Here is a 9,749-nt window from a genome sequence, read left to right as displayed (position 1 = left end):
GAGCCTGCCAGGATTTCTTAACATCCGCTGAAAGGAGTCAGTGAGCCACGAGTGTGCCTGTAACGTTAGCTGCAACAGCATGGATCTTGAGAAGTTAATAGCACTGGGGACTCAGCTGGGACTCTCGGGACAAGAGCTTAGGGCGTGGATAGAGAGCGAACGGGCTGAGCAACGCGCCGCTAGAGCCGCCGAGAGGGAAGCCAGCCGAGAAACCGCTGAAAGAGCGAAAGAAGCTGCGGAAAGAGCGAAAGATGCTGCAGAAAGGGAGAAGGAGTGGCTACTGCTAAGGATCTGACTGCAAGAGGGTGGTGGTACCAGCCAACCAAATGTCGCCGCGGTAGGGCAAGTTGTTGCCACTCCACCTGCGATTAACCCGCAGAATCTTCTTCCTCTATTCGATGAGAAACGCGACGACCTGCAGGCGTATCTGCAAAGGTTTGAGCGCGTGGCAACCGGACAGCAGTGGCCTCAGGACAAATGGGCCCTAGCTGTAAGCTCGTGCTTGAGCGGGGAAGCTCTTACTATCACAGGCCGTATGACCACCGAAGAGTCCCTTGATTACGTCAAGGTCAAACGGCCGTTGCTGCAGCGGTTTCGGTTCACAGCCCAAGGTTACCAAGAAAAGTTCAGGAAGGCGAGGGCTGAGGATGGCGAAACAGGGAAACAACTAGCGGCGAGGCTTACCGGTTATTTTGATCACTTGTTCGAGATAGCAAATGTGCAAAAAACATTCGATGCTCTTCGCGATCAAATGATCGGCGAACAATTCATCCGCTGCTGCCATCCCAAGCTCGTCATCTTCCTGAAGGAGCGAGAGTGTAAGACGCTGAACGACCTGGCCGAGGCTACAGATCGTTTCCTAGAAGCGCAGAACCTCTCCAACCTTGGGAAGATTTCCGAAGACGTCCACGATACAACAAAATCTGCAGCCGACTCACAGGAAAAAGTGCCACCCAAGTGTTTTATATGCAACCGGCCCGGCCACCGAGCTCGATATTGTCGCGACTCCCCTAATGATCCAGCCAAATGCGCTGCGTGTGGTCGCCTCGGGCATAACAATGAGCACTGCAGGAAGAGAGGGAGTGAAACAAAGCAGGTTGCTGCTTGTGCCCTCACTGAACTCCAGGAAGCTCAACAACAGAGCATCGACCCCGACAAGTGCGAGAATAATTCTAGTTTCAAGTATTCTTGTGGCATTGTAACACAGCATTCTTGCCTAGGGAAAGGAATGCCGGTATTCAAAGGAGGACTATTCGGAAAGCCCGTCACCATTTTGAGGGACACTGGGAGCAATACCGTTCTTCTCCGACGTGACTTGGTCGCAGAGAACCAGTTGACGGGAAGAACCACCCGAGTACTGCTCTTGGACGGAACACTTCGAAAGTTCCCGGAAGCCAAAGTATACATCGAAACGCCGCACCTTGTGGGCGCGGTTACCGCCGCTTGCGTAGATCAACTGATCTATGACATCGTGCTCGGGAATATTCAAGGCGTGAGGGAGCCTCATGAACCGGATCCCGACTGGCAGCTCACATAGTGGCCACAGCAGCCAACCAGCTGCCCACCGATCGTTTGGGTTTAGCAGTCGCCAATACAAGCAAAGCCGAGAATGAGTGTTTAACTGTGCCTCGAATCAGCTGCGATGATATCCCCAGAGAAGAGTTGACTCAAGAACAATTACGAGACCCGACCCTTCGATGCTGTTTCCGGAAGTTGGGAAAGACTTTTACATGTGGAAAAGGACAAATGTACTCGTTTGTAAAATCAGACAACGTGTTGTACCGTCTGTACCAGCTTGCCACAGGCCCAACGTATAAACAAGTGGTCGTTCCAAAGAAACTACGGAACCGATCCTTTGCGTAGCCCATGAGAGCACCATGGTGGGGCACCAAGGTGTTCGAAGGACGACCCACCGCGTTTTGCAAGAGTGTTTGTGGCCAGACCTGTGTCGAGACGTACGACATTTTGTCAGGACGTGCGATTCCTGTTGGCGTAATTCACTGAAAAGAGACACGGAATTTGGTGGAGGGGCAGGAGTCCTACCATTCCGCCGGAACCAATGCCAGGACGTTCCTGATTCAGAAGCTTTTGAGGACAAAAAGCCACCGCGCAAACGCAACGGGGCCCTTACCGAGCCGACGGTCCAACGACCAGGATGTGAACCCGCCTTCAAAAAGGTATTCACTCAGTCGCCGGCGTTTTACAACAGCTTCCCTGGCTACCGGTCGATGAACCTAGAAGGCTTAAACGCGACCCGAAGGCTGAACTTCTGTGAAGACGAAGGAGGGGAGACGGAAATTTTCCAGCACAGTCGATGCGTCTTCGCCTCTAACGTGCCGACCGGACCAAAAACGACACCGTCTGAAAAGCGATGAGAAGACCATCCGCAGCAGAATCATCGTTAACTGGTCAGAGGGTCACCCACGGGAAAGCTCTAGTCAGGACAAGGGAACCGACAATCCAGGGGCCGACTACACGAGTGGAGTTTAATCCTCGCCTGTCGCCATCTCTTTTGCACATAGTGTGTGGTGCACAGTTGTGTGTAGCGCGTAATTGTGGAACTACCTTTGCTTTAGTGTATTTTCCTATACCCTTCGCGCGTGTGCTGTGTGGTGAAGTGAGCCGATAGGATTGACTGTGCTCTATGGACTTTGCGCAAAAACGTTTCCGTCGGTACAGCGAACTTCTCCCAACTCCACCGTGCCTTTTTAACTCTTAGAATAGTTGTTGCTCCCCAACAACTTTCTTAGACCCGGGGTCATTGTCATGAAGTGCCCGTGGACGAAGAGGAAGAGGAGACCGAGCGCGCAGCTGCAACGAGTGCGTGCAGAAAAAGCGAACCAGGCTGGTGATCACGGGACGCCTGTGACGCGCTGGGGTTGAGAGCGCGGCCCTGTGATCGTTTCGGGGAAGACCCGGAGCGCAACCGCTGGTGTTCCCGAGAGCCGTCCTTCGCTGATCCCGACAACCCATGGGCTGGCCGTGCCTGGAGCTGGTGACGCGCTGGTCGAGAGAGCGCGGGTCCGGATTCACCTGGAGGTGGAACCCTCCGCTCACACCCGCTGCTACGCCCTCGAGCCGTGACTCATCGGAAAGGTCGACGATGCCTGCCCGACGTCCCGCGCCTGGTTACGACGAGGCCTAGAACCGGTCATCGAGCCAGCCTCGCCGTGACGTCCTCGTCGACTCCGCGCGCATCGGGACTTCAACACCTCGAGGGGCTGCGACAAAACCCCGTAGGACGTTTACTTTCTTTATTGCGGACATTTTCGTTAGCCTCTTGCCTTTTTTAACGCTGATATCTTTCGGCTCGCGTAGTTGCTTTCGTGCCCTAACTTCTGCTTGTTTCGTGTCATACATAAAGAAACGTTACTTGCGCACGCACTGGCCACTGACTCGTGACTTTCACGCCACTCCTTGGCCCATTCATTACAAAGGGTAGAAACCTCCAACGGTGGCCGTCGGAGCCTTGGTCAAGCTCCGGCCGATGGGCTCCCTGCCTGTCTACCAGGCAGGGAGGTCCGGTACCTCTTTGACTACCAGGGTAAGGTCAAAGAAGAAAGTACCCCAGTCTCCCTGCTTTCCAATGTATAATATGGCATTTTCAAACCCCCCCTCCAAACGTGATCGGTCCCTGAAAAGAGGCCGCACCAAAGCATTTTTTCCTCCTTTGTCTTCGATCTCCATTCCAAAGCCCGATAATTTCTCGCGCTTCCTGGTAATGGAATCCCTACTTAAATCAAAACCCATCACTTCCTAGTCTGTCTTTCTCATTTCCAAGTTTCTTGAAAGCCTTGTAGGCAAATCGTACAAGACTCACAACTGGAGAAGTCCTAATTGAAGTCCAAAACAAGCAACAATCCTGTAACCTCTTGAAGCAAACGCGCATGGTCGATGTTGACATCAAGATCACGCCCCATCGCAGTCTGAATAGCTGCCAGGGCGTCATCTCTGATAGAGATCTAATAAATGAGACTGAAGCAGATCTGCTCGACGGCCTTCGCGATCAGGGCGTGACAGCAGTACGGCGAATCACGATACGCCGAAACGACCAAATAATAGCTACTAAACACATAATCTTGACATTTGACCACTCAACACTTCCTCAGTCGTTCAACGCAATCTTCATGAGATGTCCGGTCCGACCCTACGTGCCAAACCCACGCCGCTGTTTCAAGTGTCAGCGGTTTGGGCACGGCACAACCTCTTGTCGTGGTAAATTGACGTGCGCAAAATGTGCAGCACATGATCATCTAACAGACAATTGTAAATCCGAGAACTTCACCTGTGCAAACTGTCAGGGAACACACGCTGCCTATTCTAGGAGCTGTGAAAAGTTCAAACAGGAAAAACAGATAATTGCCTTGAAAGGTAACGAAAACATCACCTTCCCAGAGGTGCGGAAGAGGTTCGCCTCTTTCCATCTGGGGAGGTACGCCGACGCAGCTCGCCGGGGGGCGGAGCGGCGTCTGGTTTCTGCGGGGACCCAGTACCGCGAGTCGGACTTGGTCCCGCTCCCGCCCCCCCCCCCCCCCCCTTGGGTTGCCTCAGGCAGCCCAACCCGCCTCCGCACCGCTTGCTGAGCCAGCAGCGGCTGTGGGGGCAACCACGTCTGGTGGAAGCGATGCTGCATCCTCCACTTCCACTCCAGCGTCCCAAACCACAGGCGAGGGCGCAGTGGAGATGGACATGGGGGAGCCAGCGGCAGCTCCCACCCCCACCGCACCGCCTGCGCCATCCGAGACGTTCCTGAATCCCTCGGTAGTTGCGGGAAAGGAAAAGCGCGCCCCAAAGGGTTCGCGGTCCAAGGAGCCTGATCTCTAAGGCGCTCCGAGGACATCCGAGGATGAAATGGACGTCGGTCCGTTCATGTCTGCGGTGCACCGCAAGGAACGCGTCCCGACGCCAAAGCCTCCCGACAAGCCAAAAAACACGAGAGTCACAGCCCCGAAAGACGACACATAAACAACACAGTCCAGTAGCTCCGAACACTTCATAATGGGAAGAGAGAACATAGTACAATGGAACTGCAGAGGCCTTCTGAATAATCTTGATGACGTGTATAAGATTCTGCATAGCAATCAGCCAAGTGTAATGTGTGTTCAGGAAACACATTTGAATTTTAAACACACAAATTTCTTGAATAGTTACCTGGTATACAGGAAAGACAGGGATGGCTGCAAACACTCTTCTGGCGGTGTAGCCATAAACGTCCGGAAATCCCTAACATGCCACCCTGTCACTTTAAACACTATCCTTGAGGCTGTAGCAATACGCCTAATAATATTTAATAGGTTGATACCGGTATGCTCCATATACATTCCTCCTAAAGTTACACTTTTTGAGCTCTGACTTCGACGCGCTGGTTGACCAGCAGCCCGAACCATACATTCTAACAGGCGACCTTAATGCTCACAATTCTCTTCGGGGCTCTTCTCGTGCGGATGCCCGAGGTCGCCTGATAGAGAGGTTTCTTACATCCTCTGGAGCATGCCTTTTCAAAAATAAACAGCCTACATACCATAACATAGGTCACAACACATACTCACATCTTGACCTGGCTATTGGCTCTGCAATTCTCTTTTCATGTCTTGAGTGGGGTGTGGGCACGGACTCATATGGTAGTGACCATTTCCCCACTTCATTAACGTATATAGGTACAGGCCCGAGCAGTCCATCTTCCCATAACAGGTTTAATGAAGCAAGAGCTAACTGGAATACATTTACAGAGACATCCAAACTACACCACACATTCGTAGGACACCTACACGTTGAAGAAGCTACCCAACTTCTCACGGCGCACATCCTCGCCGCCGCCGAAAAGTCCATTCCCCACGCCTCTGGTGCCCCGCGCAACCAGCGGAGGCCGTGGTGGAATGAGGACTGCAGGCGGGCGCGAGAGGCCCAGAACAAGGCGTGGGGTGTCCTTCGTCGGTACCCCACGTCGGGTAACCTCATTTTGTTCAAACGGACCAAGGCGTGAGGAAAACGTGTGCGTCGTGAGGCAAAACGAGAGAGTTGGCGTTCCTTCATAACATCCTAAACTCCTCCACAGACACACGGAATGTATGGACAAGAATACGCAAACTCAAAGGACAACAAACACACAGCCTGCCTCTGGTCAGCACAACTGGGGACACACTCGAAGACCAGGCTGACACACTCGCACAACACTTCCAACGCGTTTCCAGTTCTGCACACTATACAAACACTTTCATGAAACACAAACAAATGGCCGAAAAGAAGCCTTTACATGACAATGACAGGTCAGCCGCTTCTTATAACTCTGAGTTCACACTTCATGAGCTGAGGGGTGCTCTGAGCACGTGTAAACCCTCAGCTCCAGGCCCAGACAACATTACATATACAATGATAAAGAACGTACACACAGACATTCTTGTAACACTTCTTCACCTTTTCAACAAGATATGGCTTTCGGGGCACATTCCAAAGTCTTGGAGGGATGCCATAGTTGTAGCATTTTTGAAAGAAGGGAAGGACCCTTCTTCTCCCGCTAGCTATCGACCCATTGCCTTGACCAGCTGCCTGTGCAAGCTTCTCGAGAAGTTGATAAACCGGAGTCTTGTGTACTTTTTGGAGTACAACGGTCTTCTTGAGAGCTGCCAGGCAGGCTTCAGGGCAGGGAGATCCACAAACGATCAACTTGTGGCACTAGAATCATACATTAAGGATGCCTTCATTCACAAACAATTCTGTCTTACGGTGTTTTTTGACATAGAGAAGGCCTATGACACCGCATGGCGTTATGACATACTTACTGACCTTAAGTCGTTCGGTGCCTCTGGTAACATGTTAAATAGCGTTATTAGTTATTTGTCAGAGAGAACCTTTCGCGTCAGAGTTGGTTCTGCACTGTCAAAGGTACACGTGCAGGAAAATGGCGTGCCGCAAGGTGGAGTTCTAAGCTGCACTCTCGTCATAGTAAAGATGAACTCCCTTGGGAAGGCACTGCCGTCTACAATTTCTTACTCTATGTATGTAGATGACGTGCAGATATCGTTTAAATCTTGTAATATGTCAATATGCGAACGTCAAGTCCAGCTCGGCGTCAAGAAACGTGCCAGCTGGGCAGACAAGAATGGTTTTAAATTGAATCCTGCAAAAAGCTCCTGCGTTTTGTTCTCTAGGTAGCGCGGAATCCTTCCAGACCCAGACATTACACTTAATGTTGTGTCGCTTCCTGTGAACAAGGAGCACAAGTTTTTAGGTGTTGTGTTTGACCAGAAACTCACATTCATTCCACACATCAAGAAACTTAAACATAAATGTCTTAAAACAATGAATAACAATGAACAATGAACAATGACAAAGCACTCCTACTACGGCTCTATACTGCTTTGGTTGGGTCTCATTTGGACTATGGCAGTGTGGTATATGGGTCGGCGAGTAAAACAGCATTGCGAATGCTTCACCCAGTACTACACTTGGGGCTACGGCTTGCGTCGGGTGCTTTTCGCACTAGCCCTGTCGGGAGTCTGTATGTTGAATGTAATAAGTGGAGCCTTGAGAACCAGCGAACGTACATGGACTTACTTTATGCTTTTAAAATTTCATCTCAGAATAACCACCCTTTTTATCCTGTCCTTAACAATACATCCACATCTGTGCTGTTTGTAAATCGCCCGTCCGTTACTCCGCCTTTTTCACTTCCAGCGAGAGAGCGAGCCTCTGATCTGAGTGCTTCGTTTTTAGACATGTACAGGTCATCCTCTTTAAACATTTTACCGCTTCGGCAAGTTCGCCCTGTGTCCTGTGACCTTTCTTTTATAAAGCTTGACAAAAATCGGGTACCGCGAGCTGCAATACTGCTGCTCTTTCTTTCTTTGCAGTTCAAATACCCACTTGCAGAATTTTACAGTTACCCGTCTAAAACCTCCACTATAGTCTCCTGCGCTGCTCATGGTCCGAATTTCAGTGCAGCCAGAACCATGAGCGTCCACACAACAATTTTTTCAGCAGAAGCATATGGAAGTTTACTGATTGTACGACACATACTTGAAAATCGAATTCCAAAGTCTATCATCTACACAGATTCCTTGAGTGTTGTTCGCGCACTGTCATCGCATACACCCCCCAAAAACCACATAGTTAATCTTGTATTTAACACTATCATGTCTGTGTATGCGGAGAAGCATCGGCTGCTCCTCTGCTGGGTCCCAGGACACGCTGGGATCGCTGGAAACGAGTTGGCAGACGAGAGGGCAGCTGCTTCTGCACTCAGGAACACTGTAGACATAACAACCGTACCATATACAGACCTCAAGCCACACATAAGACAACACTTGCGTAGAACATGGCAAACACACTGGAGTGAACAGACAGATAACAAGTTACACGTCATAAAACCACGCTTGGGACCATACACCACTGACACACGCAACAGACACACAGAAGTCGCCCTGGGTAGGCTGCGGATAGGGCATACCCATGCAACGCACTCGTATCTGCTGACGGGATCTTCTAGACCCCAGTGCGGCAGGTGCGGAAAGGCCCTATCCGTAGTGCACATACTAATCACATGCAAGGCACTTAACACAACACGACACGAACACTTCAGAGAACTCTACAGACAACATATTCCCCTACATCCATCGTTTTTCCTAGGTGACGATGCCATTGTTTCTGTGAAACGCGTGTTTGAGTATTTGTTAAACGTCAAGTTTTTAAACCTTATTTCCTATCACGCATCATGAAATCTAGCCCTATACACCAGCCATGCTCATTGTCGTTTTGTGATTTTAGTTTTGTTTTTGCTGACTCTACTGAGTGTTTAAGGTTTCACCCCTCATATATGACTATTGTTTTGGCGCTCTTTGCCCCAGTTGGCCTTCCGCCATAAACATCCAACCATCATCATCATCATCATTGTCGGGGATTGTGGCTAGTCTTTTTCAAAATTGTATTGAAAGCGAGCATTGTGAAAAAAATATAAAATCCAGGGAGTCACCACACACACCCTCCACACATGTGGGCAACAGCGTGCATTATATTACGCGATTTTTGTTTTCTTTAAAATTACGTACACATTAGGAGGTTAAGATGTGACCATATTAGGTATTTGGTTATGCTGAGTGAAACACATTTATGGACAAGGAGATTATTTCGGGATTGGAAAATTGGATATATGAAAATGACACCAAATGCCACAGTACAGGCGCAAACTCACAAAAAAATTATACCGAGAAATTCCCCGGAATACCTTTGTGGATTCACAGAAACGTATTTTAAAGAATACGTAAAATTAGCAACGCAGCTCGACTGTCCGAAAATGGTATTTTCGAAAAGGTACGGTAAGAATTCGATCACACAGGCGCTTGCGGGTGTAAAATAAGCCCCCGGTTGTGTATGGACGATAGCGCACGGGTCGTGTGCAGTGTAATTGTTTTAGATTGTTTCTTCCATCTATAAGGACACAGCGCAATTTTACAATGGTGTGGCGAATGCACGGGTATGCACAGGTCTTGTCGCTTCTTACCCGTTTCGTGTGTCCTTTATTCTTTTATTCTTTAGATAACCGCCACGCTGCCTTCAAAAAGCACCCTTGGACGTTCCCGAAACGGCAGATGACTGCACGCATCAATAAGAAAAGTGCAATGTGTGGAAGAAATGTTTATAACACGTTTCAGACTCAAACGGTGACCACGGCGAAGATGTTTCGTGGAATTGAACCAGCGCATTAACCCGAAACGCCCGCTGAATATTGCGTCCCTAGAGGAAATGCGCTATCA

This window comes from Haemaphysalis longicornis, unplaced genomic scaffold (assembly GCF_048455015.1).
Source record: "Haemaphysalis longicornis isolate Haplotype H1 unplaced genomic scaffold, Haemaphysalis longicornis Haplotype H1 scaffold_14, whole genome shotgun sequence".
Classification (NCBI taxonomy): domain Eukaryota; kingdom Metazoa; phylum Arthropoda; class Arachnida; order Ixodida; family Ixodidae; genus Haemaphysalis; species Haemaphysalis longicornis.
Note: the sequence above shows the minus strand (reverse complement) of the source record.